The sequence below is a fragment of the Falco rusticolus genome, chromosome 3, assembly GCF_015220075.1.
Source record: "Falco rusticolus isolate bFalRus1 chromosome 3, bFalRus1.pri, whole genome shotgun sequence".
Taxonomy (NCBI): Eukaryota; Metazoa; Chordata; class Aves; order Falconiformes; family Falconidae; genus Falco; species Falco rusticolus.
In genome coordinates, this window is record NC_051189.1 from 44679435 (window position 1) to 44702241 (window position 22807).

Genomic DNA, 22807 nt, shown 5'->3' on the forward strand with positions numbered 1-22807 from the left:
AACTGATGTCCACATGGGGAAGCAACTTGGAAACCTCTGACCCTCTGATACTAGGCACAGACATTCAAGCAGACCAAATTACCAGTGTCATTCATTTGCACCTTTCAACTTAATGATACCTTACAGGGAAGGAAAATTCAAATTAAAAATTGAAGCTATTAATATATCTTTGAAAATGGTAAGGGAACAAGATTAAGACCAATAGGAGGCCACTAATCTTGGCATACTTCTGACTTGTGCCCTTTAAATCATTGTAATACCTTGTTCAAATTCAAACATAAGTAGGATTTTTTTTTATGAGGGCGTTAGTGCTCCTGCTGCATCAAAAGCCATATTACATTTTACGATTCCTAGAGATGAGAATATTCATTCCCAAATTAGAAGGCCTTCTTGCCAGGTGATCGTAACGCAGATGACAAAATAACATTACATTGACAAATACATCTGTAGAAAGTGAAACACAAGGGCAGACAAAGAAGAACTTTTCTCCTACACCTTTTGGGAGGGTTCAAGGGGCTTACAAGGTTAAGTAGGATGCATTTGCAACTTTCTAGCGGAGATACAGTATATTGCGAAGTAACCACATCCTCTACCTTCGGCTGCTTCTCCCTTCCTGGCGACTAGGCTCACCTCATACATGTGACAAGCAATATCCAAGGACAGGCAGCAAGAGGGAACTGTTTCCAACCAACTGCATCTTTCAATTTCTTCCCCCGCCCCTCCATTCTGCCTGTCTGCCTGTCTTTGTGAATGGCTGTTACCCTGGAAGTGGCAGGGGGGGACCCAAGCAAACCCTGAAGCAATCCCAAATTGCCTTGGTAGGGGAAAAAAACCTGTTCTCCAGAGATCAAACCTTCGGTGAATCATTTTCCACCGCTCTGACATGTCAAATACTCCAGTGATTCACCAGTCATGGAGCTCTGATTCACCTGCAGTAAACAGGGCTGATTGCTTCCCAGAAGCACTGTGGTTTGCATCCCTCTTTAGAGGCTTCACTTCCCCCACACAGCCCTGCACTTCCCACCTCCCCACCTCCCACCACCACCACTGCCCCCCTGCCACCACCCACCACCACTGCCCCCCTGCCACCACCCACCACCACCACTGCCCCCCTGCCACCACCCACCACCACTGCCCCCCTGCCACCTCCCACCACCACTGCCCCCCTGCCACCTCCCACCACCACTGCCCCCCTGCCACCACCCACCACCACTGCCCCCCTGCCACCTCCCACCACCACCACTGCCCCCCTGCCACCTCCCACCACCACTGCCCCCCTGCCACCTCCCACCACCACCACTGCCCCCCTGCCACCTCCCACCACCACCACTGCCCCCCTGCCACAGCAGCAGCCAGGGCAGCAACAAGGAGCAAAAAAGCCCAGACTATTGGTTTTAGTCCGAGGGGCAAAGAGAGAAGACAGTCCTGAGTAAAAGAACCATGAGAGGAGAAGTTAGGAGGGCTCATGAATCTTCCCTCATTCCCATTTAAACATGAAAAAGAGAAAGACAAGAACGAAGGGACAGGAGGGGGTTGGTATTTATTTGTGCCTTTCATTGGGTTCATCTCCCTCCCAGCACAGGACACCGTTTCTCCAAGAGGGAGCACCAGAAATAGAACTGACATTACATCTAATGAGCTTTTTGGTGGCATATTCATTAAGCTTGTAGAAAGGGTAAAGAAACGCAGGAAGCTTAGTCTTGGAAAGCCTCCAACTGGACCCCTTTGACTCATTAAAGGAGGGAGTAAAATGAACCATGCCCCAGGGCAATTGTAAAAGGATAAGCAGGAAAGCAGGAAAGGGTCAATTCATTAAGGACTGGGGGACCCCGGCAGTCCCAGTCCAGCAGTCCCAGTCTGGGCCAGGCAGCCGGGGGATGGGCAGCTGGGATGGCCGGGCACGCTGGAACCCAGCGGCAGGGATGCCCGCCGGCCCTTGGCATGCTGCTGGGGCCGCTGGTGCTGCTTTGTCCTGGCCCAGCCCCAAAAGGCAGCAGGCATCCCCCCGGCTGCGGCGCGGGGAGCTCGCTTTATCCCGGGGGCACTGCCTGTCCCCCGCCATCGCCACGAGTTCCCTGTCCACCACCACCACCGGAGTCCCCTTCTCCATTTCCAGCTCGGACTGGCCTTCCTCCCCACCGAGGGGAGGGGGAAGCGGGGGAAAAGTCACACAGACCCTCCCGAGCCTTGCGGGGGCAGGGGGAGGGGAGGGGGAGGCAAACTCAATTGAGCGGCTTCGCGGGGGGCCCCAGATTTGTTCAAACCAGTCACGCCAGCTGCAGCCCAGCCATGATGAGAAAGGAGGGGAGACAGTGCGGCAACGGCTCCCGACCCCGGGGGAGGAGGAGGAGGAGGAGGAGGAGGAGGAGGAGGCCCAGGCGGCTAAACTGACACCAGGCAAAAGTTGGCCGCGTTTTCCCCCAGCCACGGAGGAATAGCACAGGCAAGTCAGATGTGACCGTGCTACAGGAGCCAGGAGAAAATAAAAACAAGTGACAGCTGACTCTTGAGGACTTTTGGGGGGGGGGGGGGATGGGGGAGGGAGGGAGAGACCTACAAATACTGGGGGAAGGGCAGAGCGCAGCCCAGGAGCCTTCTGCAGCGGCAGATGGAGAGGGAAGCTACTGCTGATTCCTGCAGAGTCAGGGAAGGAGAGAGCATCGCACCGAGGTGATCACATGAATAGGGAATGAAGGCACAGAACAAAGAAGGGGTTTGGGGTTTCGAGGAGAGGGAGCGGGAGGCCCTGCGCGGGACCCCCAGAGCCGGGGTGTCCCAGCACAGCACCCCAGGGTGCTGCAGCAGTGGGTGAGGCTGCACCGGAGCTTGGGCACTGCCGGCCAAGGCTGCTGGAGGACAGGGTCAGCATCAGCACAGGGACAGAGGAGACATTTGTGTGGTTAGTAAGGGGTGAAGTTCAGTAAGATCCCATGGAAGATATAATTCCTTGGACCAGGACCCAAGCACATAGTGGGAAGGAAACCTAAATTCACTTGCTCTGGGCTTGGGGGCTTCCTCTGACCTGCTGGGGGATGAAGCCGCAGAGCAGATCCCGCTGCCTGCCTTTCTGCTGGTCCTGAGGCCCCCAATGTGCTGGCGGTGACTGTTGTAACAGTCATTCTCACTGTGATTGGCACCTCCCGGTTAGATCAAGGTCACTCTTACAACGCATCTTTTCATTAAAATGGCTGAGAGCCTGTCAATGACCACAGGTCAGGGCTAATTAAGGGAGGACTCAACGCCCCTGCGCGGGTCCGTGGTCAGGGCTGATGCCAAGCCACCCACCCCAAGGGGAGCCGGCGGAGCAGTTCTGTCCCCAGCATCTCGCACACAGGGAGGACATAGATGGTCCCTGCATGCCGGGCCACCTACCACCACCCTCGCTGCTGTCACACCAGAACACCAGTATCACCTCCTTTCACACAGCTTATGAGGAGCACGATAGCATCCCAGGCACCTGGGGACAGCCCTTGTGTCCACTAGGTCATGGGCCCTTGAAAGGGGAAGGACAGACAGCAACAGGCTCCTTACAACATGATCAGGTGCACATTTGAGGGACAGTGACCCATAAGTGGCCTTTAGATTTGAAGAAAATCCTTTTAACAAAAATGTCTACATATGACCACGGTGTTACAATAGCTAATTTCTGGGATAGTATGAGGTTTGTGCTGTGCAGGACCTAGCAAACATACCAAGGTCTTCTTAGGAAAGGACACTGTGGGAATGGGTCCATGTTGCTTGTATAAATTAGCAGCTCAAACCCTGGCATAGGTGGGATGCAATTACACTGACCGAAGAATTTTTTGATGTCAAACACTGAGGTGAAGCCATACACTGCCAGAGACCCCTATAAATATTAGTGTCTCCTATTTTACACACCTTTTGGATAGTACCTGCCCATGGTCTTAGTTTGGCTAAACAGTATATCAATAAAAGTAAGTTTCTTCCTCAAATAAAAACCAGAAATAAATCTTTCTTGAAAAACAGTGTTATTCCAAAGGCTACTGGTGTCTCTCCGTCCTGTGTTACAGCACTTCCGTCCAGATCCTTTCCTAGCACTCTCTTACTTAATATTCCATCACTGAATGATACAGCAAGAGTTCCTCATCATGGATAATGGGCCTCTGGGCTGCCTCCAAACTGCCACAAATGTCATCCGTTTATTTTTGCCATCCAGACACACTACCTTGTGCTCTCACGTGGCCAAACTCTCCCAGTTCATCACCATTCGCACCTTACAGAGGGGTTGTGCTAATCTCCAGAGCACTGTACAAGCCTCCTGCAGTGCAGTTCAGCGTGAACTTGCTCGCCGACGTGCTCTCCCCTGTTTTGGCAAAATGTTTCCACTTTGTTCCAGCTCAGAATGAAAAGACACTTGGAAATCTTGACTTCTTTTGCAGTGTCCAGGTGTGGCCCCCTTGTTTTGTGTCTGTGTAGGCCATGCCCAGCTTTCCATGTAGAAATAAGAGAGAACCAGTTACCGATGCTGGGTAACACAAATGCACAGGACATCGCATGTTCTGGCCCAGTGAATATGGGAAAGACGTTTGACTCCCTAAATATCTTCTGATATATGAGACACTTTCAACAGCTTCCTGGCAGAGGAGAAGGAAGCTCAATCCACCCAATTTGTTCTCCAGCTAAACAAATGCTTTTCCGACTTTCCATCAGTTTCTCCCAGTTACCATGGTTTATAACTTACCTATTAGGCACTACACCTGAATGTAGTTTTGTAGAATGTCCAGTGCAACTGGAGCCTGTCCTTAGCAGACGTTGCTTGGCACAAGGTATTTAAATAATGACAATAATGATGTTTAATTTTGTCTGTGACTGTGGGCAAATGGCAAAAGACACAGCAGGGACTTACTGCCTTGGAGACAAGACGTGCTTTCCATTGCAACTTTTTTAAAGTGCACTTTAAAGAATTTTTTTTCAAAATTGCTGTGAAAAAAAAGGTAAACTATGTGTAACGTAGTCGGCATTTCACTCTGATCTGTAACTGCCTAATCCAGGCCAGGACTTCGAAAAACCCATTACAGTGACACTAGGCACCCACTGTGAGAGTCAGTCTGGGAGCTAGACAGCTAGGAAAAACCACAGCTTTGGTCTGTGTCCAGCAGCCTAAATAAAAAGTTTCCTTTGCATGCTTTGCATTCATCACAAAAGAGCACTAGCTATCTCTTTTATACAGTAAATATGCACCATCACAGAAACGTATGACGTTAAAGTCACACTGGTAAAACCTCGAGAACGGGACGATAAAAACGAGGTATTGTAATTAGTGCAATCTCAGATGAATTCCTCCTTTTTATGACTTGTGGTGTTCACACAGAAATGTCAATCCCAAATATACAAAGAACATGTGTTTCTTTCTCCCCACCCCAGCAAAACACCATACAGTTTGCTTTAAAAATAATGATTTAGGTATAAATATACATGGTTATGTATATAGGTCTATTTATGGAATTGTGATTGTTTCTTTATTTTACGTTTTCCATTTGCACTTTGGTGATGCTCAACACGCCTTTCACAAATGTGAGGGTGCTAAAACTGAGATTTTTCTGTTATTCACAAGACTCCAGAGGCTCGGGCTTAAGTAACGTATCAAATGTTATGTGTTCACACTGAACTGCAAGAACTGCCAATGCTATTAACATCTTACAAGATAAATGATACATACTAAGCTGGAAAAAAATACAACTTGAAAACACAACTCACCTGAAATACCTCTGTGTTAAAATCACTAGGAATTTAACGGCTGCATCTCCTGACTTCAGTATTAACAGTGCTTTTCTAATAGCTTCCTATGCACTCAGTCTTCACGGTGCTATTTAAAAAACAAAGAGAGAAAGAGAGAAAACTGAGCACTGAAGTTCAGCACACTCAGAGGGGAATATGGTGGGGAGTAGCGAATTTCAAGCAGTGCTAATTCCCATGCTGCTAATTGGACAGAGGCCATTTCCTGCACGCTAAAGTCAAACAGGACAGGAGCATATGGGCTTTCAGAGAGAGAGTTGGGCCTTTGCAATGGAAAAGAAAACACACATTAAAAAAAAAGCACCCTAGAATCCCAGCAGAATATTGGTGATTGCAGAGAAATTGCAGACAAATTACGAACTTAAAAGCTATACGCACAGATGCTGCTCCTCTTGCTTCTGGGAGAACTGCACCTTTGAAAAGATGGTGCCTGTTCCTTGGGGACGTGACATTTTCAGCGCCCAATATTCTCCCTTGGCCCTGCTGTTAAAATAGGATAGGGTTTTATTTGTTTCCTATATTAATTTTTAATTATTTTTCACTTTGTCTGCAATCCATATAGGTTTCGATGGCAGGAGAGATCCTCTGGTAAGTTTTTCTGAGAGCAGCCAGTGCAGGTCTGAGGCCTGAAGGAAGGTTGCATGCTCTGTAACATCACGGAGGGGACAGACTCGCCCTGCAAGGTTGAAAGTCTTAGCAGACCACATCAGCCAGCCACAGAGGTTTTTTCAGCTGCTTCATATTCAACCGAGCAATATATTTATTTTCAGTGGGAACCGGTATTGGGACAAGTTTCAAGCATCATGTTAAATCCAAGCACAAAAGACTCACGTGCCTTGCAAAATGAGTTTGGGAGAGGCACAGAGAGGTCATGCCTCAGGGATGTGACAAAGCAGGGATCTTAGGGGTGAGGAGGATGCTCTTGGGGGAGATGCTGATTAGCCCACTTCCCTGCATCTTCCTGCAAAGAAACTGGTGTAGGGCAGGGTCAAAACCGGGGCACTGACAGAGCATCATTCTGATCCAGTGTGGCAAGGATGATGATGGTCCAAAAGAGTCGATTTTCTTCTATTAGCTGCTAATCAAAGGTGTCTCTTTTACTTTGTTTGGCAGTTTATCCTCCCTATAGCAATCTCTCCTTACTCAAACCCCTGCCAAAAACAGATACACGGAAGGTGCTGTGCGGGGACTGAGTATGAAAAATTTCAGCTGGTGGTTTAGAAAGTCGACAGCCACCTGAAGCCAGAGGGACACAATGGCTCTTGTGACAGAGCCAGTCGCGATGGGCAGCACAAGCCGCAGCATCCTCCGTAGAGGAGCGGACCTGGTGCATCCAGCTCCTGCCTGCAGCCCCCAGCCACCGCCGCCTGGCCGCCTGGTTTTGCCGCTGCTGGGCCTCCCTCGGTGGCTGTCACACCTGCTCTGCCCTCCCCTCGGAAAGCTGCCAGAGGAGAGAGCAGACAAAGGAAGAGCAACGCAGCTGGAGCCGCTGGAAGCTGCACGCTACCCGGGATTGTTTGTGCACTCGCCCAACACCCCTCTTCCGTAGGAAGCCTCTTTCCTGCCGCCCTGCGAGTTCGGCTCTTCAAGCTCCCTTGTGTTTATCGCTTGCCATCGTTTTTAAGGTATTACTGCAGAATTCCTTTGTGTTTTTGAGTATTATTATTGCTGTTTCTGGCTGGTTTAGCTGCCGCAGACCTTACATCTCCATTGCTGGCTATGCCCATGAAACGCAAACACTTCGGCCTGCCTTGATGGCCCCACTTGTTCGAACGTCCCAGGACAGAAGAGCCCTCCCGGAGCACGTGAACACCAGAGCAGCAGAGAAGGGGTTAATAAAGGGTTTAATACCAGGAGGCCACACAGCAAAGCCCAAGTTAGGGCCAGCTGCACCCCTCCCCCTGGCCTCCATCCTGCTGTAGGAGCCCTGGCAGTGCTGCAGCACTCAAGTGCTCCTTTCCCCACTGAGCTCCTGCCCCACTTGTGTGATGTAAAGCAATCCTTTTGTTTCCTCTTTAAGACATTAGCCTCAGGGGCCATTACAGGGAAGAAAGGTAGCTGGGGCTCTTTTATCTGAAGGAATCCATTAGGTGGTAGTGGGGGGTGTCCCTTCCTTCCTCTATGCCCAGGGAGCAGCTTCTGCCTTTGCAGTGCTCTAGGGACACCTCGCTGCTCCATGGCCACCTCCTTCCTGCTCCAGGAACATCTCCTCCCTGCTCCAAGGACATCTCCTCACTGCACCATGCCCACGTCCTCAGTCCTCACTGGTCCAGGGCCACCTTCTGACTGTACCATGGCCGCCTCATTGCAGCTTATGGCCAGCTTCTCATCCCACTCCAAAAATGGGTCAAATGCAGCGTCACCATGCAGAAAGCGTGAGTCTGCTGCTCAGCGGCCCCCCAAGTGAAATGAAAAGGAGGACGTGCTTTTAAATACACCTCAGTGTAACAGACTGGCTTTCTCTTTGCTGACATTTTGGGTGACTGAGTGGTGTTTAGTGCTCTGGCATGTCTTTGTGGCTACTGAAAGCAGAAACTCATTCTTGCTTTGTTTATTCTTGCACTGAAAGCAGCAGTTCCTTTGCATTTGCAAGACTCCAGGACATGAGGCTTTAAATAACAACGCCAGATATTATGAAACTCTTAATAAACTAGAAACCACTGAAAAAATAATAAAGAAATGAAAAAAAATTATGTCAGGGAAACTAATCGGGTAACTGGGTGGTGGTGGTGGTCTCTTTCTGAGCATACCCTTTGCTCTTTCCCAAATCATGAATCACAGAACAAACATTTGCTCTGCACAATGCATGCCACCGAGACCAACGAGGACCTATCTTAGGCTAATATAAATTGCCTCAGTTCCAGTAAGACATTAACAGCAGATAGGAGCCTGCCTTGCTTATGCTCCAACCTCACTGCAGACCAAGCAGCAGTGGTCAGCCCAGAGCCAAACCAAGCAAGCCAGCCCAGCTCAGGGGCAGGGTGTATTTACCCAGGCTTGGTGTTAACTGCTAACACCATTATGGGGGTTTACCACAGATAGGAGCTGGCTTGCACATCAGTGATTCAGAAGACAAGCAGGGTGAGGACACCAAAACAATCTTAGCTAACAATCCTGTGCTCAGCACAAAAGGTGCAGATCTGGGTAGAAGGGGTGCCAGCATGCTTTGCTCCTAAGTCATGAAGGATAAGATTATTTTGAAAACCCTGCTCAGCACCTGCCTGCGTCTGTGCATGGGGAAGCACCTCTGAAAGCCTCCCCCACAGACACAGTCATGATGGGCACCACCGAGTAGCTGAAAATAGAATCAATGAGAGCAGCTGCCGGGGCTGTGGTGGGAGCTCCCGTGTAAGCGGAAATACATGTGAGCCCGCAGGCAGGGCTGGCCTGGGCAGGAGCGTTACCACGCTGCCTTGTCAAAACCGTCGGGGAGAGAAATGCCAGCAGGCTCAGAGTGGGGTATCACCTCGCCAAGTTCTGCCCTGCCCTGCCCTGTCCTGCCTTGCCCTGCTTTGCCTTGCATGGTGGTTCAGGAGGGAGGCGGAGCGCGCAGCATGGAAGGAGGTGCAGGCTTCCCTATCCAGCGCTGTTGCTTTATGAAATGTGGGATCTTGGGGAAGGGTGCATGGGGGCGTGCGCACTCCGCTCTTCAAAAATTGGTAGTCGTGTGTGCCTTGAAGCCACACGCCTAAACACCAAATTTTTTCAAGTTCACCCAATACAGCAAGAGAATAAAAAAATAAATGGAGGAGGACGACTGCCGGGGAGCAGGCATGGGAAGGCCACTGTCCCCCACCACCGCCCACTCTGTCAGGTCTCCCTTTGCCCTCTTGAAAACATCCTCCCCACTCACCATGTCACACACACCTCCCCAAACCTGCTGACCCAGTTATGCTGGGCCCTAGGACGGCCAGGGAACATCACTTCCCCGGCAGTCCCGTGCTGTTAACAGCTGGGGACATAACTGACCCCCAGTTACTTCAGCTCACAGCCAGCAGAGAACGGGAGTGTGGGTGAGTCTGGTTGCTCGAGGCAGAGACGGACAGGCAGACGGAAATGCAAATGTAGCAGGAACAGTGCTGGCATGGAAAATATTTAAATGTGTGTGATATTGCAGAAGATATCCCCTTTGCTGTGGTGCTCCTACTTCAGCATAGGCTAGTGCCATAAAAATGAGTGAAGATGTTTGGTGCTGCTGGTAGGGTAGCACACAAGCACTAACCTAAGCAGCCCCCACGGCTGGGCTCAGGCACCAAGATCCACAGCTACAGTCTGGTGTCCCACAGTATAAACTCATCAGCAAAGTGCCTATGTATCTAGGTAAATTTACAGCAGGAGAGGATCCTACAGCAGCTGTACAGCTGGTATGAGGGTTTTGCGGCAAGGGAGAAGGAGCAAGGAGGTGGAGATGGGCTGCTCGCACACGTCCTACCTGCAGCAACAGCCTCACGGGAAGCAGGGGCAGGTGAGCATGCAAACGGCTGGGCAGACCCTGAGCACACCTGGTGATGCCTGTAAAGATGTGTTAAAAGCAGCCTGGTTTCCAAGCCTGGGCATATACCTGCAGATTTCCTGCAAGGAAGGCAGGGGACTAGCGAACCTGTGGCTGCCCATTAGCAACACCTCCGGGCTACACACTTCTCACAGCTGTGCTGCCTGCTCCTCATCACTGCAAGGTACTGCGGCTGAGCTTGACACCACCTTTACAGTGCCATTAAGTGGGTGTCTGCTGGCATGGCTGAGACTCACTAGTTGGCTCTCAGGGAGCTACATCTGGTGCTGGATGCAGCACAGGTGTCTTGCTCATCCTAGGTTGATGTTCCCAGCAGGGCTGGTGAGCTAGCAGAGGTTTATTGCCTCCAGTCAGTGAGGATGGCTGCTCAGGTCTGCCCAGGGCAGCTCTGCACAGTATCGTGCTCAGCCACGTAGGTATATGCTCCTTGATCCATGCGAGTCAGGCTGGTAAGAGCCAGGAAGAACTGCAAGGGATTACATTTTACATCCAGTTGATACAAATAAAACAAGTCATCTTTAGGCAAATTGCAAACAAGGCTCATCTTTCTCTACCCAGAGAGTTACTGCCAACACTGAGAAACTGTCCTAACAAAGAGCTCCTACAAGACAGTGGTGGGATGTGATGGAAACCCCACCATTTGAGATGTGATTGACTGGACAAAACATTGAAAATATGACGGCTCTGAAGCTGCCAGAAAAATACATCAGAGCTGATCTCATCTATGACAAGTGTATTATGTACTTAAGGATGGATCTCTACAAAACCCCACATCTGACCCAGGGTCGCAGGCATAAAACAGTGGGAGTCACTATAAACACACTTATAATTATTTGGGAATTTCTTCCTTCCCTTCCATTCATTAAAGAAAATTATTTTCTTTCTCTTTCCACTTCTTTACTCACAAAGAATTTGAATGACAGCCGATCAAGGTTTGCAGGGCTTTGTGGGTTTTGGATCAGACTTTAAAATACGAACTGTTTAACTGGCAGGAACCAGCTCTGCCAAAATGTGGAGAAAATGTAATCCCTCTCTTGGGAGTTGCTTCTATATCTCATTGGTGTGCAAACGATAAGCACCACTAATGGTGATGTTTCTGACAGTCCTTGCAACCTCACGGGCAGGACTTATGTGGGGTGCCCGTTACACATTGCCATCCCAGTCCTGTTGCTTCATGTGCAATTATACTGGCCTTGGGAAGATGCTCTGAGCAGAGGTGGTACAACTTGAAGAGGATGCTGTGCAAAGGGCCAGAGGAGTTTTTTGACTGCTCCCTGTCTCAGTTCCCAGGGCAGGGGCTCGTCGTGCTAAGAAAAAGGGCTCATGCAGCCCAGTTAGCCTCACTGGGGGACTGGCACACTTTGGCAACTAGAAAATAACTAACGCTCAGAATGTGTTTAACCCTGCTTGATTGTCACTTCTAGGGTCTGGCCACGCATGCTCCCAACCTTCATGAGACCCTTCTCTTTCTTTAGGAAAAGCAGTGCCCTCAGAAGCAAGTGCCTCAGGCTGAGAGGACCTTCAAGTGGCAGGTGGGATGCCCCAGTCCTCCCTTCGTCCATTCATCCTTGTGCTCACAGAGGCAGGAAGAATGCCCATTCTCCAGGCATCGTGGTGGCTGTGGCTGGACCACCTTGGCCTAGACTTCATGTCATTCATTTCCCCTCCACTGGGAAAAGGCTCTTTGAGGCCTGACATCTGCTGCTGCTTACCCAGGCTGCTGATATGGAGCTGGCACCAGTCCAAGAAGGGACTAGAATATTTTATTGTGCCAGTGCAGTTCTGCCAAATCCTGACCCAGAGGCCAGGAGGGTGGGCAGACAGGGAAGAGGTAGATAGACATGGTCCTCCACATCTCGGTGGTGCAGGGGGGCTCCCACCGCGGTGGGTGTTGCAGCTGAAGTGCCCGTCTCCAAAGAGAAGGGCACTTTGCTTGCACTTGACAAGCGGCTGCACAAGGGGAACACATCCCTATGGAGGGAGGAGAGGACGTTTTCCTTGGTTTGCCTGGGGAGGGCTGGAGGCAGGAGCGGGAAGAAACTCACCCAAGAGGCAGGAAGGTAGGCAGGGGACGGGACAAGACAGGAAAAGCAGGGAAGTTCAAGCAGGAAGGCAACATCAGCAGGCCAGAAACGTAACAGAGGGCACCTGTTGGAAGACCTCCAGGGAAGTTCCCAGTTATTCAGGGAGTCAGGAATGTGTTGAGTCAAAGTGTATCAGGATCTGGTGGGCAGAGAGGGAGGTGCCCACCTCTATCTTGCCCTCAGAAATACTTTGGGTAGTATCTCACAGCAATCGCCCTGAAATGCCAAGAAACCCACTGCAAACTGCTGTATGATCCCCAGGACAGCACTGCCCTCAGCCAGGAGTGATTTGTCAGCGTGTGGACAGCAAATGGCCATGACAGGAGCCACATACTCCCCCATAATTCAAGAGGAGAGATTTTTCCTAGCAGGGTCTTGACAAGCCCCCCAAGCCACCCCACAGTGCAACTGGGGTCAGTCCACCACCTCCCATCCCTCCCTCGCCCTCCTTCAGGACAGGGCCCTCAGGTTTTGTGGGTGTTTCTTCAGCCCTGACCAGATAGAACCCGAGGTGTACATGAGATGGAGCTGTGAAGCCCATTGCTGGGAGCAAAGTGGCTCCATCCATGAGATGGAGGAGGGCTGGGCTGTAGCAGCTCACCCCATGAAGGCCGCAGCAAACACCACGCTGAAGGATCAGGGTCTCCACTAGCTGGTTTCCCAAGGATTTACAGCTGAGCCATAAAACTGCACTGGGGTGAAAGTCGGCGGCATGGGAACAAAGTTGTGGCATTATTGTTCACCTGCAGGTTTGCTTTAGCCATTTCCAACCCTCACCCTGCTAAAGAAGAGCACCCGTGCTCGCAGCTGGGGTGGTTACATGCAAGCACTGCACGGCCAAAACAACCACACGTGCAAGGAGAGGTGGCGAAGGATCTGGTACAGGATCGGCATTACCGAGCCTGTGTGTGCCCCAGGGATTGCTCTGCACTGAAAGACGACAATAAACACCAGCGAGTGACGGCAGCAGCAGCGTGCCCTGCCGCACAGGGCTCTGCGGAGGATGCCTGCGGGATTCACCGGGCGCAGGCTCCCGCAGGCAGGACAGTGGCTTTGGTGCCCAGGTGGTGCCCAGCTCCACGCTCTGCGGGCAGGCACTGCCGCCTGCCACGCGGCAAATTAATGCCCCCCCTCCCCCACTTCCCACCCGCCCCACGCACCACCCGGTGGCCGCCGGGGAGGGGCCCGGGGGGCGCACCCGGCCGTGCGGACGCAGGTGCCCGTCACCTGCTCCCGGCGCCAGCTGGGGGACAGCAGGATGGGGCGGGCAGCCGGCCCCGGCCCCTGCCTGCCGGTGGCACAGCCTGGGCCTGGCCAGGGGGGAAACGCGTTTCTGAAGACCACCGCCGTTCGGGAGGTGAGCCGTGGGGGGCCCTTGAAACGGGCTGAAATCCTTGTTATTAAAAAACCAAACACACACACCCCCCCCCCCCAACCAACCAACCAAAAAAACACCACACCAAAAAACAAAAAAAAGGGGGAAAAGAAGAAGAAGGAAAGGAAGCTGAGCGGCACAGCAATGCGGGTGGGAAGCAGGCGAGAGAGGGGTCAGCAAACCGCGGTGGCAGAGATGGACCGACCTGCCGAGGACACGCGGCGGGCACCACGGCAGCCGTTCGTGCCCCCTGCCCCGCCCCCCCAGCGGCCGGCCCGGTGCCGGAGCCCTCGGTGCACCCCCGCGGGGGCGGGCGCGGCTGCCCAGCGCCGTGAGCCGCGGCAGGTTGGACACGGCAGCCGCGCCCCCGCTCCCCCCTCCCCGCTTTTCCCTGTCCGACTTCAGGGTCCTTTTTCTTTTGGCTACAAACCCGTGCTGAAATCGAGTTAAGGGAGGCCTGGGCTTTTCCTTTTAAACAGATGAGGTGGGGGGTGTTGCGGGGGAGGGGTTGCTATAATTGGATCACTTACTGTGTGACTAATCACAGCTGCCGGTAACCACAGTGACTGTGGTTTTAACCTTACTTGGTCATTTGCAAACCACCCGGGTGACCCAGCCATCTGCAGCGGGGCCGCGGCCGTGGCGTGGGGCCAGGGGCACGCAGCCCCCGCCCCTCCCCGGCCGGCCCGCGGGGGGCGGTGGGACCCCGGCGCTGCCTCGTCCCCCTCCGCGCGGGTGGGCTCCCCAGTGGGGGCGGGGCGGGCTGCAGCCAGCAGTCTGGTTTCCGATCTGAAATTGGGGGGAGGGGGTCCCCCCAGGTGCACGGTTCAGGCTTGGCCCATTGGGCGAGCAACCCCCCGTAGCTCCACGCCTCGGTGTCGGGATGTGAGGGACCGCAGCCCTGCTGGCTGCGGAGGGGGCCTGACCCCCCATCTTGCCCCGGTGCCTCTATTTCTGGCAAGGGAGCAATGACTAGATAGGAACGACAGCGGAGATAAAGTTTTGATTCTTATTTATTTGAGTGAGAGCAATCCTTACAAGCCAACGTTAACCTCCTTACCTTTAATCAGCCAATTGCTGGGAGTCCTGGTAGCCCTGCTTTTGCCGGGGTGACCCGGTGAACCTGAGTGTGGTTCAGGGCAGCAGCAGCACATATCACAGGCTGCCGCTCATCAGAAGCTGAGATACGGCAAGGTGTGTGTCAGGGCATCCTCCTTTCTCTGTGATGGACTTGGGGTGGCAAGGGGGGGCTGGGGAACACCCACCCGCCCCGGGCAAACGCAGCCACCTGGGAGAGCTGGGCAGCCGCTGCTGCTCTCTCTCCTGTTTGAGCCCGGTGTTCAATTTCTTGAAACGGGGACGGAAGGAAGCAACAAATGGGAAGGAAACGGGCCTGCTTGTGAAATCCAAAACCAGATCGGTAAGAAAAACATCATAAATTATGGATCCCCTAGCCGCTGGCAGCCTGTCATTGTGCATGATCTGTCTCCATTGTACTTTTCTGTGTGGGTGAAACTGTTGTAAACTAACACAGGGCAAGCTTTTTCTGCCGAGGATCACTGCCTGCTGCTGGAAGGTCCCTCTGCCTCCCAGCACAAACAGCCCATTGCGAACCAAACGTTTCGTGTAACCGATAGCGGCCCCAGTGGATAGGGAAGCCCTTGAAGAGGGTGAAGGGGAATGAGGGTTTCAGCTGATCCTGCTCACTGGAGCTTAGCACCGGTGGACGCGCCAGCTGCAAGGACGGGGACGGGCAGCCCGGGCCGGCACAAGGCCGTCCATTGTTCCCCAATACGCTGCTGGAAAAGACAACCGGATTAGGGGCGTTGAGCGGCAGCACCACGGCACAGGACACCCGTGTTGGGGAGTCAAGGGGGCTGCTCCTGGCCCTCAGCCCCCTGCGTCCCAGGGGCTGTGCTGGGGGTGGATGGGCAGCACCCACCGCACGCCCCGCCTGGAGCCGCGGGGGTGAAGGGGCGTGGGGAGGGGGATTTTCGGCCCCCCAGCCGCACCAGCCTGCCTCGGATGCCAGATGCAGGCGGGCAGGGGGAGGAGGGGAGTGGGAGCAGGAGCAGAGAACGAACTCAAGGTCAAACGGCGAGGGGAGGGGGAGGAAGAGGAGGTGGCGGGGAGGGGAGGAAGGGTGTCCCCGCACAGGCGGAGAATCGCTCTTTATCCACCCTCCTTCCCCCTTCCCACATGCCAGCCACAGAGGCAGCCTCTCATCAGGATATTTATGAACGCACGCACAAATGGGAGGCTGAGGGGAGGCAAAAAAAAAAACCAACCCACCATCAACCACCCAACCCTATTTTGCTCGTTCTCTTTCTTCGAAGAGCAGATGTGCTGTGGCCTGCAAACCGAGAAGGACACTCCCTTGCTGTTAGCTAATTTAAGCTGACATGCTATGTTTTTTGCCGTTTGAAATGAGAAGTTTAGTAATCAGCCACTAACACTAACTAACACACCTCTCACACAATCGCCTGTGCTGGGCGCGGGCATCCTTTAATGTTGTGGGCAAAAAAAATATTTTTTTTCCCTTGCAGAAAAAAAAAACGGGGCAAAAGGCTTGGCAGGACCGAAGAGCCAGATAGTGCCGTGGCGCCCGGCTGCGGCAGTGCCAGCGAGACCCTGGCCGCAGGAGCCAAGCCAGCAGCCTGCGTTCATGGGAGCCCAAAAAGTAAATGAACAGCAGCAGCGGCAAGGAAAAGGCTGTCACATCCCCCTGGCGCTTGCCATATGCATGCTACCCCCACAAATTCAAAGAAATAAGTCTTTCTGGTAGGTTTATACAATTTCAAGGGTCTTGTTTCTCCTTTTAAGCCACTTTCCTCCTTATTTTCTCTATTTCTGGCCGCGGTTCAGCAGCTCATCAGAAGGTGGGCTAGTCCCTCATTGCAGATTCAAACGCACTTCTGTGCCAAATTGACCTGCTGTTATCCCCCCTTTCAGCTACTGTAACCCACACCACACAAACAATGAATTATGAGATTAGAGTTACAGAAAAATGGCCTCATTCTGCAGATGTTGTGTCTGCAACCGGCTGCTGCACAGCCTCGTGTTTGTTGTGTCATCTTCCTCGCTCCCCCTCCTCCTCCTCCTCCTCCTCCTCCTCCCAGCCCCACCTTTGTCGGGTGGTGATGAGTGCCCTGGACCCTGTTGTGCAAAGAGTTAATTAGCAGCTTCCAATCCTCACACACACACACCCCCACACCCAAAAAAAAGGGAAGGAAAAAGAGAGGAAATGGGTGAGAGAGAAAAACATCACTGATAAGAGCATAGCCATTATATAGACAGAAAAGCAAATAATTGATCTGGAATTAAAAAAGCCATAGCAGAATCATTTGAAGACATGTTGGAGTTCCACGTGGGAGCTGTGCAGCAGGGAATGCACGATGCTGCAGAGGCTGGGGAGGGCATGGGGTTTCTTTGTTGTGTGTGTTGGGAGAGGCAGGGTGTGCATGTGCACACGTGTGTGCATGTGCTGGAACCAGCATGGCGCTGTCAGCTGCTCGTCACCACAGCATCTGGTACCTGTGGACTGAAAGTCCCTGCGTGCACCGTGGCAGCATCAGGATGCAGCACCACAGCCTCCGAAACACATTTGCTGAGGAGCATCAGGGTGTTGTGGATTGAGGGTTTTTTTCCAGAGTGGCTCCAGGTTTTCAGGTTAAAAAGTGGTGCTTTAGAGCAAATTTGGGGATGAGGAAATATAATAAAACAAACCCCTGAAACTCCTGATGCTGCTGAGAGTTTTGCTGTTGACTTCAGCTGGGTAAGGAATTTGCTGAGGAAGCCAGTGACTGATGTGGATCGAGCCTGGCGGATACACCTCATCATTCTTCTCTTTCCCACTATGCATGGTTTACACTGCTCAATAATTTTATCTTATGTGCGATCTTTAATGTACATTGGGGAGCGATGAATGGAAATACAGACTTTCTGCATACTGAAGGGCCAAGGCTGTGCTCTTGGTTCATGGTGGGACAGTTTATTTTCAAGGGAGTGAATGATTCAGAAAAAAAATGCAACTGTAAGTCCATTGAAAGTATTGGCCAAGTTCATTGTGGTTTTGGTGAACAGTTGTGACAATTAAAAAAAAATACTCCAGCATTTAATTTCAGGTTTTCAAATGAAAGTATCTACAATTTTCAAAAGGAAAATACTCAATTCTGTATTTTAAAATGATGTTTCACTTTGGAAATATTTATGTTTCAGGACTTTAAAAGGTAAAACAAAATGAAATTGTCTTCTTTGGAGTGAAATTAATCTTTAATTATTTCCTGTGTTGCTGAGCATTTTTTTCCAGTTCACTGAAACCTTTTTTGGTGGTTGTTGAATTTATGTAAGAGGGAGAGCTGGGTGCCCCCAGCCTGCCTGGCTCTCTCCCCCGGCACAGAAGGAGGTGTAATTGCTGGGGAAGGTAATTGCCCACGCAGTGACAATAACTCTCTGTTCATGAGGATGCGGCCAGGGAGCCCTGTGAAACCACAGGCTGGATGCTGTGCAAGCGGGACAAGTGCGGTGCTGGCCCGGAGAGGGAGGAGGGCCACCAAACCTCTCCCGCTCTCCACTCAGCGACCAGCCTGGGGGGCCCAGCCTGCACAGGATCCCCTACCCCCCCCTCCACCCCGCCTCTCCAGGAATAGCCTGCAGGTCATCTTGCACCAGAAAGCCGGGAGTTTCTGCATCCAACAGCAGATGGCTCCTTGCCCCAAAATGGGGCCGTCCTATGTCCTCCAAAGAAGACGCAAGTGTCTCTCGGAATTGCCTCGGGTTGCATCCATCCCCCCGCTGCCCCCCATGGGCGCCTGCTCCGGCACACTGCGGTGCTGCCGTGTGCCTTTTTAGTAACTGGGACTGCCGCGACACTCCAGAGGACGAGAAAGCACAAGGCAGGAACAGGAAGGCGGCTGCGAGAAGAAGCCCCATGGAGATGCTGCATCTGCTCCATCTTTTCCTTTTTTTGCTAGTATTTTAATCTCTCAGCTAAAATGAACAGCGAGTTGCAGAATTTGGCTTGATCTTTTGTGTCTTCTGCAAATTCTCAGCCTACCATCGCATCCTGTTGTGCTTCAGGCAATGAGTACTTTTCCTAGGCTTTGCTTGACATGAGGATGTGCAGGCAGGAGCTATAGGTAGGATCCAATATATTAAAAATACTTCATGTTCCTTGAGAAGAAACACACTTTTCTGAGATGCTGCAGTCCTGTTAAGTAGCGGGTTTAAGCTCCTTTTCTTGCTGTGTCTCTGTTCTCAACTTCTCCACAGCATCAGTTCCCTTCCTACCCTATGTTTTTGCCCATTGTTTTTACTACCTTTTTTTTAGGCAATATGATACTGGCATTCTTATCCCAGTCCTGTGCTAGTAAGGCAGGTTATAAACATCAGTTTCTCAATCAGCAAATTCAACTAATAATATGACCTATTGATATATATATATAATATATATATCAATATCTCAATATATATCTAATAATATGCTATTGAGAAGTTGTTCTACGGTCCAGTTGCCCTGGGCATTTCAGTGGAGTTTATGCTTACGTATTTCGGTGGAATTCATCATGCTCGGAGACACTCCAGGAGAAGAAGATGGGGAAAAAAATTAGAAAGGTGCTCAGGAGCTCAATATGTGCATAGCTGTATGATAGCTACTCCCCAGCCTATTAATCCAGTTTTACCATGTCTATGCAGAAAGAATTACTTTAGTTTCCTTAGAATTTGGATTGTTCCACGGAGATCTGTGAGGTTGTGCTATGCCTGAACGAAGTCTGTTTGGTTTTGTTTGGAATATTCAGGTCGAATGGTTGCATTTGGTTAAATCCCTCTGTAAGAATTGAAAAGGAGACTGGATTTCTGGTTGCATTTCTGCCTTTTTATTTCCCTGACCCTTCAAACAACAAGTCATTCATGAGGAAAGCTTGAGCAAGAAACCCTAGAATTAATTTGAGAAAGTTATGGGGAATCAGAAAAAGGTCCTAGTGATGGAAATCACATTGACTTGAGTGCTCAAATCCACTATTGCCGCAATCGCAGTGTTAAGAAGCCACAGTTTGGTGCTATGATGGTCTCAGCAACACCCACTGATGGGTCAGGGTGTGTGTGGTGTCACTCCCAGCAAGGGGACAGCTGTGGTAGTGGGTGTTTTGGCTGGATGATGCCAGGTCTTCCATGCCTCAATCCCGTCCGCTTTGTGCTGCAGCCATCTCAGGAAGGTATATGTTTTCCTTCACACTGGTGATATACAAGCACCTAGGTACCTGACGGCATCCATCGCTTGATTTAAATCCTTTTTTTCTATCTGCATTTGAGTTACAGCTTTAACCTTTGCAGCACCATCTTTTTTAACCCTTTTCAGAACCACCCCATGCCTCACACATGACATCTCTGCTCTTTGGTATTCTCTCTCATTGTTGCTACCCATATACGTTTTAATCTCTCACTGCTTGTGTTGTCCTTATATAGATGCTGTACCAAACTCCTCCTCCTCCTTAACTACAGCAGTGAATACCTGTTCTCACATCATTAACTTTATGTGCTTAAATTCTTCACGAATATCACTCCTGGCCTGTAGCACTGCTGCATGTTGAACCCTGATGGATAATCTATGAAATCTGCAAAATAGTTTCAAGGATGTAATGCGGAGGGTTCTCCACCCAGATTTACTTGCTAGTTCCCAACTGTCCCATCTGAATTTGTAATATATATGCTTGTCTGTTCAGGAATAGGTTTATTAAGCATCTGGGGTTAAAAAAAGCCCAGTTTATCCGTCCATTATTCTTCCAGCTCAACTGATGGTGAATCAACAGCCTTAATAAAGCGTTGCATTTTCCAAATGAACAAAACCCACTTCAGGACTTCAGGAGGACAGCACAGGTATCTTTCTACAGCTCCGTACAGCCACCATCAACTTCACCGCCTCCAACCCTTCTGATTTTTTTTTTACTCAGATGGTGATGTGCACAGGAGCACCTTGGTGTGTAGTCTGGTGCTCACTGTCCCTCACCTGACATACCTGCTTCCCCTCGGTAGTGGTATCGCGGCAGATCCTGGGCCAGGCCCCCTCCCTCCCTCCTCTTTTCTGAGCCATCCCCAGGAGGTGCTGTGTGGGCTCTCCCCACGTGACGGGGAGCAGCTGCGCTCCTGCTCTGCCCCCCCTCTCTCCCCCATGTTGCAGCTGCAGCCCATCCTGGCTACAAAGGATGAGGAGCTAACTTTTTGTGGCATATGCTGTTACAGTCAGCTTTACTGCATCTTTTGTCTGGATTTGTTGTCTTCGAAATAGCTGAAGCCCCTTTGCTTTCTCAGCATTCACCGAGGCTGAGCATTCAGCCAGCCAACGCATTAGTATTTTGTCTTCATAAGCACTCATGGCTGCTCTGAATAGTCAGGTCTGGGACATCACGGCACCCTCTTCCCTGCTCTCACAGCATGGACAAACTGATGTATCATGCTCAGAGAGGTGCAGCTGGCCAGCCCCCTACTCGCCTGTGGGGGCATCCCATCCCATCCCATCCCGTCCCGTCCCATCCCATTCCATCCCATTCCCAGGTCATCACCTGGGGCTTGTACATTCACCTTTGCTGCACCAGGGTCCCTGTTCAGCCCTATAATAATAAAGAACCACACAATAATTAGTGACCTGAGCATCCTTTCCCATCCCTTCCCAGCATCTCCCTAAGCTTTACCTTCATGGTGTTACAAATATGCCCGTGTTAGCAACAGCAAACCCTTTTCTTCTCCCTCTCCTGTCTGTGCTGCTCCCTAAGAGGTTTAGGAAGACTTAATTATTTAGGAACAGCAGTTACTCCTTCTTCACAGCCCGGTGTGCAAAGAGGTTTCTCTATGACACAAAAGTCACCTTTACAAACAGGGGTTGTGCTGGCAGCCCTCCAGCATGTGCAATGACGTTTGTGCTTAAGGTGGTTTTGGGCATTTGGGTGTCATGGCACCACCAAGGTGCCCTGAAAGCAGCACGCTGCCTGGGCTGGGCACATGGCGGGTCTGGAAAGCTTCCACAGCCATAAAACTTGCTGTGACTTCTGGTGAGGGTATCTGAAAACGTGATCCCAAACCTTTTTATGCTCTTAAGTATTCTTTAGAGTATGTAGAAAAATATTCTATTTTTCTTAATTTGACGCAGTGTTCAAAACACAACTACTGTTTTCTCAAATCTCTCTCCAAAGCCAAAGCAGGTGGGAGGGCTTCCTCACACCCGTAGACAAATGTGGTTCATGTGCAGGAAAAAGAGAGGCTTTACAAAATAACACCAAAACACCTCATGTGGTGTTGTCACATACGAGAATACAAACACAGCTTTGGTGCAAAACTGTTTTATGCCAGGGAGTCTGGAAGTAGCTGGTGTAGATAAATGAGTTTCAGAGGCAGTTAAGTATGTGCATATTAGGTGAGAAGTCTTATGCTCAGGAGAGCCTTACGGTGCTGCGTTACACACGTTAGCGGCTGCAAAAATCATGAATGTGCATTTAAAAACAGGAATTGGAGGAAATGATGTGTTTTTCTTCAGCATGTATAGAGAAAATGAAACATTTTTCACATGAACTTTTCAGACTGCCTTTTTTATTCTGCATACTCTGTGCATGATACCAGTCGTATTAACCTCTGCCTCCTGCGCTCACCCATCAAGTACAATAAAATGGCTCCTCTGATGTCCTTGGTCTGCAGGGAGTTTCCAGAAATGGCATCTGTGCTGACATTAAAATAATCTGCAGTCCAAGGCAAGTATGCAAGTTATTGACGAGGCTGCCTGGCAGCAGCGGACGGCTCTGTGAACTGCTCCATTCTTGTTTACTTAAAATCCTTTTCCTTCCTCTCTTTATTTGAGAACACAGCATGGCATGCCACAATGCTATCTAATAGTGGTACCCTACACACAAGGGCTGGCCGGGGATTGTGGCCCAATGTTCGCAGTGGCATGGAGGAGCTGTCACACTGCTCTGCTGGCAGAAGCTGCGGGCTTTCACCGCCTCTGAAAATCTGGTTTCTGCTCTCCTGGCATGGGTCCCACGGCAGGATCACAGTGAGAGCAGATTATACCCACCACATGACAGGAGTCAA

General features: G+C 51.0%; 1 long non-coding RNA gene across 1 annotated transcript in view; it reads right to left on the reverse strand.

Annotated features, from left to right (window-relative positions):
* Nucleotides 1–15143, reverse strand: part of LOC119145359 — a 34094-nt gene extending 18951 nt beyond the window's left edge. Inside the window, exons 1-2 of the long non-coding RNA XR_005103399.1 lie at nucleotides 14790–15143; nucleotides 5719–5827 (exon numbers count right to left, since the gene is read on the reverse strand). This is a non-coding gene — a long non-coding RNA (uncharacterized LOC119145359). The remainder of the gene's footprint in view (nucleotides 1–5718; nucleotides 5828–14789) is intronic.
* Nucleotides 15144–22807: the final 7664 nt, after the last annotated feature.